We start from the raw sequence: 7,696 nt of genomic DNA, 5'->3' as shown, positions 1-7,696 counted from the left end.
TAAAATGTAAGAGGCCATGTAAGTGTCAGCTGCATATAGTGTCAGTGGCTAGGCAGGAGGATGCAGTGTTGGCAAAAGAACCCGAGATCTTAGTGGTTAGGAACAAAACCCGTGGTTGGGTGTGGTGGCTCATGCCTGTAATTCCAGCACTTTGGGAGGCTGAGGCTGGCGGATCACCTGAGGTCAGGAGTTCGAGACCAGCCTGGCCAACATGGTGAAACCCGTTCTCTAATAAAATACAAAAAAGTTGTCTGGGGGTAGTGGTGCACCCCTGTAATCCCAGCTGCTCAGGAGGCTGAAGCAGAAGAATTGCCTGAACTCTGGAGGCGGAGGTTGAAGTGAGCCAAGATCACACTGTTGGACTCCAGCCTGGGCTACAGAGCAAGATACCGTCTTAAGAAAAAAAAAAGGAATAAAACCCGTATCTCTCACTCCTGCTGTCCACCCATCATAGGTAAAGGAAGAGCTCTGCCCATCACTGCTAGGCAGGCCCAGGCTGACCAGGTTCCAGCCACACTTGGTTTCACAGCCACAGTGGCAGGAAGAGGGAAGAGAATGAGTGTCTGCACCATAGCAAAACTACTAGGGGCAGAGTCCAACTGTCATCATTATTACTCCTGAGGTCAGCTCACGAGGTAGCTTGAAAGTCATCTGCTCTGAAGAGAGAGACTCTCTGTTTGTTTTTCTTTTCTGGCTCCAGCAGGTCTGTGCCTGGGTTTTGACTGTGGTAGGACGGCAGGGTATGTGAGGACCAGGCAGCTGACAGTCTGCGGCTAGGGGTACTCTGGCCCAAGGGTCTCCTGAAATGTATGTTATCTTGGACAGGTTATTTGAGTGATCCCTGGACACCCCGCAACATCGCCCTCTGACAGTAGCTCTGAGCCTCACTGCAGATAATCAGAAAAGGAGTCTGATGGGAGGGAGGAGCCCTGTGGGGTATGGAATATTGGCACACAAACATTGGCACAGGGTCATTTTATAAAGGAGACATTTTGAGATGGCCTAAAACCATAGTCGAATGGAAACATGACCTGTTAATGGATCAGTAGATACCCTTGACCCTCCATACCTTCCCTGAGTTCCACCTTACATCCCATGACTCACCGTCCCGTTTCACAGTCACCAGCCCCTCACCCAGACACTCACCCAACCCTTTCATGACTCCCATACCACCCTAGTGCTTTCTTTACCTGGTATCACAGAGTTCCTACATGTTGGCATTACTACATCTCACAGCTGCCTCAAAGTGGTCCACATGGGGTCCACATGTTGAAACCACAGGGTCAGTTGGTCTGGTGCAGAGACCTCAGGACTTCCATAACTATCAAATCTGCAAGTCAAAAACTAGAACCCAAAAGCATGATTGTGAAAACTTTGCTTGTTTGCTCAACCTGGGACAGATTTCCAGAAGATTCGGAGCTGCCCATGAGAGTCCTGTGTGGGTAATCAAATCAGGGAGGTATGATTATCTACTGCCTCTGCCTTCCCTGTATTCTAGATTCTCTAGAAGAGATCCGTTCCAAATCTTGTAAAACCAAAAAGGTCTCTACACTTCTTAGGAGTGGGTGGATGAGACAGTGAGAAGAAAATGAGCTAGAAAGCCTGTGTCTATCTTAAAGTTCCATTTGGAAGAACAAAAATGCTAAGAAAGGGGGTGATGGTTGGTTGTTATTTTGAAAAGTCAGTTTGACAGATATTTACTGAATACTTATTACCAGCAGGTGGCTAAAAAGAATGAAGGATAACTCTTCTCTTAAGGACCTCTCAGTCCAGATAGAAAAAGAGAAAAATGCAACATTGCGGGAGAGGATGGGAAGTACTGTGAGAGCGGAAGCCATGGGCGCAGAACAGGGGACCTTCCCAACTGAAGGCTGTGGGGGTTCCTGGAAGATCTTCCTAGGATATGAGTCCTAAGCTCATGATGAAGAGCCATTCACCAGGTGAGGCTTTAGAGGAAAGGGTTTCACAGCTTCCCAGGGGATGCAGGAGACCCAGGATCTGTGGTTTACAGGGGGAAGGCTTGGGCTGGTACTCCCAAGTTCAATCATAGCTCTTAGTGGGAATTAGGTGGCTGGAGGTGACCAAATCCACCCAAACAGTGGGGCTCCCATAAATCAACTGGAAGGATGTGCAGGGGACTTCTGTTGATGACAGAAACATTGCCAGTGCCATTTACTTCTGGATTTCTTCATGCAGAACAACGGCAGGGAAGGATTCTTCCTTCTCTCAAAGACCTACTTGGGATGGCAGGACACAGTGTGAGGTTGCAGACAAGGTCACCAGTGTCCAGCACTTTCTCATCACAGCATGTTGGGGTCTCCAGCTGCAGACAGTTTGATGTCATAGTTAGGACATTTTTTGGTTCCAAGGAACAGAGGCTAATTGAAGGTAACCAGGTGAATGGTGGTGCTGTAGGGAGATCCCCTCTGGGGAGAGCAGAACTGAGAGCTTGCATGCGACTGGGAGCTCTGGGGGCATCCTCTTCACATCTTTACATTCTGATTTCTCCATCCTCTCTTCATGCATCCTTCCCAGCACACTTTTTCTGCCTGGCTGGTGGGAGATGGGGTTCCACAGTGCCCAGGTTCTTCGTTCAGATTTACAGTCACTGGTTGCAGAGACTGGTTCTTCCTCACTCCCACTTCCAAAGTCCTGGGGTCTAGGAATGACTCTGCCAGGGTTAGATGTGGCCGGCATCCCAGCCAGAAGTAGGGGGTTGAATAGTGCAATTGAGGGTTGCAGGTGAGTCCTGTGCATGAGGTGGGGTGGTGGGTGTCAGATTGGGGGTCACTGTGAACCAGCACACACCCTGAAATCAGGCTGCAAACTGGGAAGGAAAATGGGGTCTGCAGAAGGAGAGTGTTCTTTGGAAATGAGAGGGGGGGCTTCTTGGGCCCCCTCATGGGTCAGAGCTATGGGATTTAACCTCATGTGGGATGCATTGCCAAAGAAAGGGCTCTATCTAATGTTTCTTGGTAAGTTTTCATCCTTCAATTCTCTGTAGTTTTAATACCTCCAATCACACACTTCTGAGTTACAGTGTTTATTTAGAAAACTCACAGAGCCTTTGGGAGGCTGAGGTGGGCGGATCACGAGGTCAGGAGATTGAGACCATCCTGGCTAACACAGTGAAACCCCGTCTCTACTAAAAACAAAAAAAACTAGCCGGGTATGGTGGCAGGTGCCTGTAGTCCCAGCTACTCCGGAGGCTGAGGCTGGAGAATGGCATGAACTAGGGAGGCGGAGTTTGCAGTGAGCAGAGATCACATCACTGCACTCCAGCCTGGTAACAGAGGGAGACTCTGTCTCAAAATAAAAATAAATAAATACAAATACAAATAAAGAAACCTCACAGAGCCATTGGGACATGGCTGCATGTTATTTGTATTTACAAAGTGACTGATGCTGAGTTCCTGGCTATAGGAGATTCCACAAAATAGAGTACTCCTGGATACTGCACTCACAGACTCTACTGCAAACTGAACACACATATTGTATCTCTAATCTCTATTCTCTTTGTTTGTTTGTTTGTTTGTTTTTGAGACGGAGTCTTGCTCTGTTGCCCAGGCTGGAGTGCAGTGGCCGGATTTCAGCTCACTGCAAGCTCCGCCTCCCGGGTTCACGCCATTCTCCTGCCTCAGCCTCCTGAGTAGCTGGGACTACAGGCGCCCGCCACCTTGCCCAGCTAGTTTTTTTCTTTTTTTTTGTATTTTTTAGTAGAGACAGGGTTTCACTGTGTTAGCCAGGATGGTCTTGATCTCCTGACCTCGTGATCCACCCGTCTCGGCCTCCCAAAGTGCTGGGATTACAGGCTTGAGCCACCGCGCCCGGCCCACTAATCTCTATTCTCACAACAGGCTTACCAGTATTACCACCACTTTAAAAACGGAGAGCGAGAGAGAGAGAAAGAGAGAGAGAGTGTGTGTGTGTGTGTGTGTTATCTTTCTGAAATCACTTAGCTAGCAAGTGCAGGAACAGGGATCTCAACCCTCACCATTTCTCCACATTCCTTGTTTTGGGAATCAAGATGTATGACCCTGTTTGGGGCCAGGAACAGTGGCTCAAGCCTCTAATCCCAGCATTTTGGGACACCGAGGAGGGTGGATCACCTGAGCTCAGGAGTTTGAAACCAGCCTGGCCAACATGGTAAAACCCCATCTCTACTAAAAATACAAACATGAGCTGAGAGTGGTTGTGCACACCTGTAAATCCCAGCACTTTGGGAGGCTGAGATAGGCAGATCACATGAGGTCAGGAGTTCGAGACCAGCCTAGCCAACATGATGAAACCCTATCTCTACTAAAAATATAAAAATTAGCCGGGGTGTGGTGGTGCACCTGTAATTCTAGCTACTCAGAAGGCTGAGGCAGGAAAATCGCTTGTCCCTGGGTGGCAGAGGTTGCAGTGAGCTGAGATTGTGTCACTGAACTCCAGCCTGGGTGACGGAGAGAGACTATGTTTCAAAAAAAAGAAAAAGAAGATGTTATGACATGTTTTGATCATAACCGGTCACAGGGAAGCATAGTGGTACAATCCCAGTCTCTGAGTTCCAAGGCAGAGAATATGTGAGTTTACTCAGAGATGGCAATTTAGGATTGCCTCTTCCTTAGCTCTGCGACCTCAGGCAAGTTTTTATCTCTGTGCCTCAGTGTCCTCATCTGTCCAGATGACTGAGTCATTGTGAGAAGGAGATGAGTTAAATCTTGCAGTGTTTGCAGGCACCAGGGAAGTGGCACATGTTACAATGAACAGTTCAGACATCAGGGAAGGGTTCCAAGAACATGAGTTAAACACTGACTAGGGAGAAGCCCTTTCAGAAGAGGAAGAGGTGGAGAGGAAGGTACAAGAGACAGTATGAGGTGGGAAAGTGGACTCCTGTAGATGAGGGTCAGGAAGGAAGTTGATGCGGTGTACATAAGGCATTGGCAGGAGTGAAAACTCGGGGTGAAGGTGCATAGGCCCCAAACACTCCGAGAAGGAATCTGGGCTTTACCCTGGAGGACCAGAGCTGGAGGGAACACAGCACGGGGGCAGTGGGTATGCTTTTTGGAGAAAATTTTAGAAGAGGGAGGAGTCCAGAAGTCAACGGTGCCTGGTCTAGAAGTCATAGCTTCTGTGAAGGAGGAAGTCTCATATGCAAAAGAACAGACCTGGCCTTAATGGGGTTCTGGGTCCAAAGGCCAGACCTGTTGCAAAGTGCCAGCAAGAGAAAAATTCCTGGCCCTCTCCTGCCAGCTCTAGCTCCCCCTGTCAATGAGAGAAAGGACAGTCCTTTTCCAGAACACTCAGACATCAGGCACAATCTCCAAGACTTCACTGGCCACTGCCCTCCTTCCCTCCCTCCACACTCCCCTCACCACACCTGTGGAGGGCCTGGGGATTAGCCAGTTGGTAGGGCATTTAATAGTGGCTTCTCAGCGGGCGGAGCTGCAAACGCGTCCAATAGCCCCTTCAGCCCATGCTGCTGCTGCCACCCCGTGGTTCAGGCGGGGAATGACTGCGCACCGGCCGGGTTCAGCCGGAGCACCGAAGCCCATCTCCACCTCGGCTCTCTGCGCTGAAGAGGAAAGAACCATGTGGATCCAGCACCGGGAATGTTTCTTTTTTAGGAAGTGTAATACAGGGATTGGACACTAGCTAAAACAGAGCATCTTTGGAAATGGGGGTTATTAAACAGTTCAAATATGCTTGGCATTCTGAATTTCAGATCAATATGAGACTTGGAGAAATATCTCCGTGGCTACTGCTGTGGCTTTTTTGGATCTGAACCAGACACTGCCTTTGTTTTTTACTACACATAAGCCAGAGGGAGTCCTGGGCTGCCTGGGCTGGGGAGGCGGGTGCGGGGTGAGAGCCGTGCCCCTGCAAACTGAGCCTGCGAGTCCCACGCGCTGAAGTCCGCGGGGTGCGCCGGGTTGTGAGGGCCACGGCAGCTCCCAGCCCCGCCACAGATCTGGTCGGTCACTTCCCTGCAGGGACGGAATCCAGCATTTCTTCAAGTGTTCTAGTCTTTGTATAATTCTGTTTCTCTTTTGAAAGCAGCTGTTTATTTTGGAAGGCACAACAGAATGCCTTCGGTCAACGCCCCTTGACCCGGAAGTACGAGAAGCTTGGGCGGAGCCACAGGGTGGACTTTAAGCCACACGAATGTGCTTGAGTCAAGGGCTCTTGGGTAGCAAGTGGCTCTGCACAAGCTGTTGAACTTTCGAGGTTTAAATTTTATTTTATTTATTTTTTGACAGAGTCTTACTCTGTTCCCCAGGCTGATGTGCAATGGCGCGATCGCCGCTCGCTAAAACCTCCACCTCCCTGCAACCTTTGCCTTCTGGATTCAAGTGATTCTCCTGCCTCAGCCTCCAGAGTAGCTGGGATTACAAGCGCCCCCCACTACCACGCCCAGCTAATTTTTTGTAGTTTTCGTAGAGACGGGGTTTCACCACGTTGGCCAGGCTGGTCTCGAACTCTTGACCTCAAGTGATCTGCCTGCCTCGGGCTCCCAAAGTGCTGGGATTACAGGCCTGCGCCACCATGACTGGCCAGTTGTTAAACTTTCTATGAGCCTGTGTTTCCTCATCTGAGGAATGTGTCCTAGTCTATGTAGTAGACTAGTCTCTCTTGTAGAAGAGTTCAAAGCGTCAAGCGAGGTGTGTTTGCATTTCATTTTACCTCACTCCAGACCACTCAGCAAGGCTCCCTTCCCCTTACTCCCTTTAACTATTGCAGCGAGTTGGGCGGCTACTCGTATATTCATGCCCAGTCAATCACTTCAAACATGGATATAGGTGCACTCTGTGTCAAAAGAGGCATGTAACTGACTCTGCCTCCCAAAGGGAGAGGGCCAGGGCTGGTCATAGCGATGAACATGTGCCCAGGGGTCTTAGCATGTGCCCCAGAGGAAGCTCCAAAATGAGGAAATGAGGAATCTGAAAGGGCAGAAGAGAAGAGAGGTTTAGGCAGGTGTCCAAGGCTATCTGCCTGGTCAGTAACAGAGCTGAGACCGTGCGCATGCGTCTACTACTCACTGGCTGCCTCCAGCGGAAAGCAGTGTGGGCCCTGGGTTCACAGACTCAGCTGGGAGGGGGTCCTCTTCCACGGAGTCAGTGGGTGATAGGGAATAGCCAGGGGCAGGGAAAGGAGAGGAGAGTGAGCAGAACAAGGTCATGGCAAAGTCTGGGTGAGAGGGAGGCTCCCAGATGCAGGGCATTGAGAAGGGACCCCACAGGGGGAGGGGCCGAGGGTGGTGAGCTGCTGCTGGGGCACGCTGAGGGTAAGGAGAGCATCCCGTCCCTGTGAAAGTATCCAGGAGCTTGGGGATTTTGAGCTCCTGTGAGTGGGCATCCCATACCCAGAGTTCATTGCTGATGCCTTGATTGATTTCTTAAAACAGAAATGATTTACTTGTAGGTGAAAGGAAGGAGAAAGACAGAAAAGAAACGTAATAGAGAGTCCCAGACAGGGCTCAGTGCCCTCAGGGATAGAGGTCAGGCACCTTTCGCCCAACGATGCTTAAATATCTGTGGTTCTTTGACGCTCTACTATTCTAGGAGTAGTTCAGGTGGCAAGAGAAACATCTTCCTGCCGCTAAGAATTGCTTAGAACAACTTCAGCAGTTGTGGGCACTTACATTACTTAAGTTCAGTTTTGTCACTCAAGGGAAGTCTTGTTGACAGAGGTGACAGAGACTCAGACATGGGAC

Source organism: Trachypithecus francoisi, unplaced genomic scaffold (genome assembly GCF_009764315.1).
Source record: "Trachypithecus francoisi isolate TF-2019V2 unplaced genomic scaffold, Tfra_2.0 Lachesis_group4, whole genome shotgun sequence".
NCBI lineage: Eukaryota > Metazoa > Chordata > Mammalia > Primates > Cercopithecidae > Trachypithecus > Trachypithecus francoisi.
Note: the sequence above shows the minus strand (reverse complement) of the source record.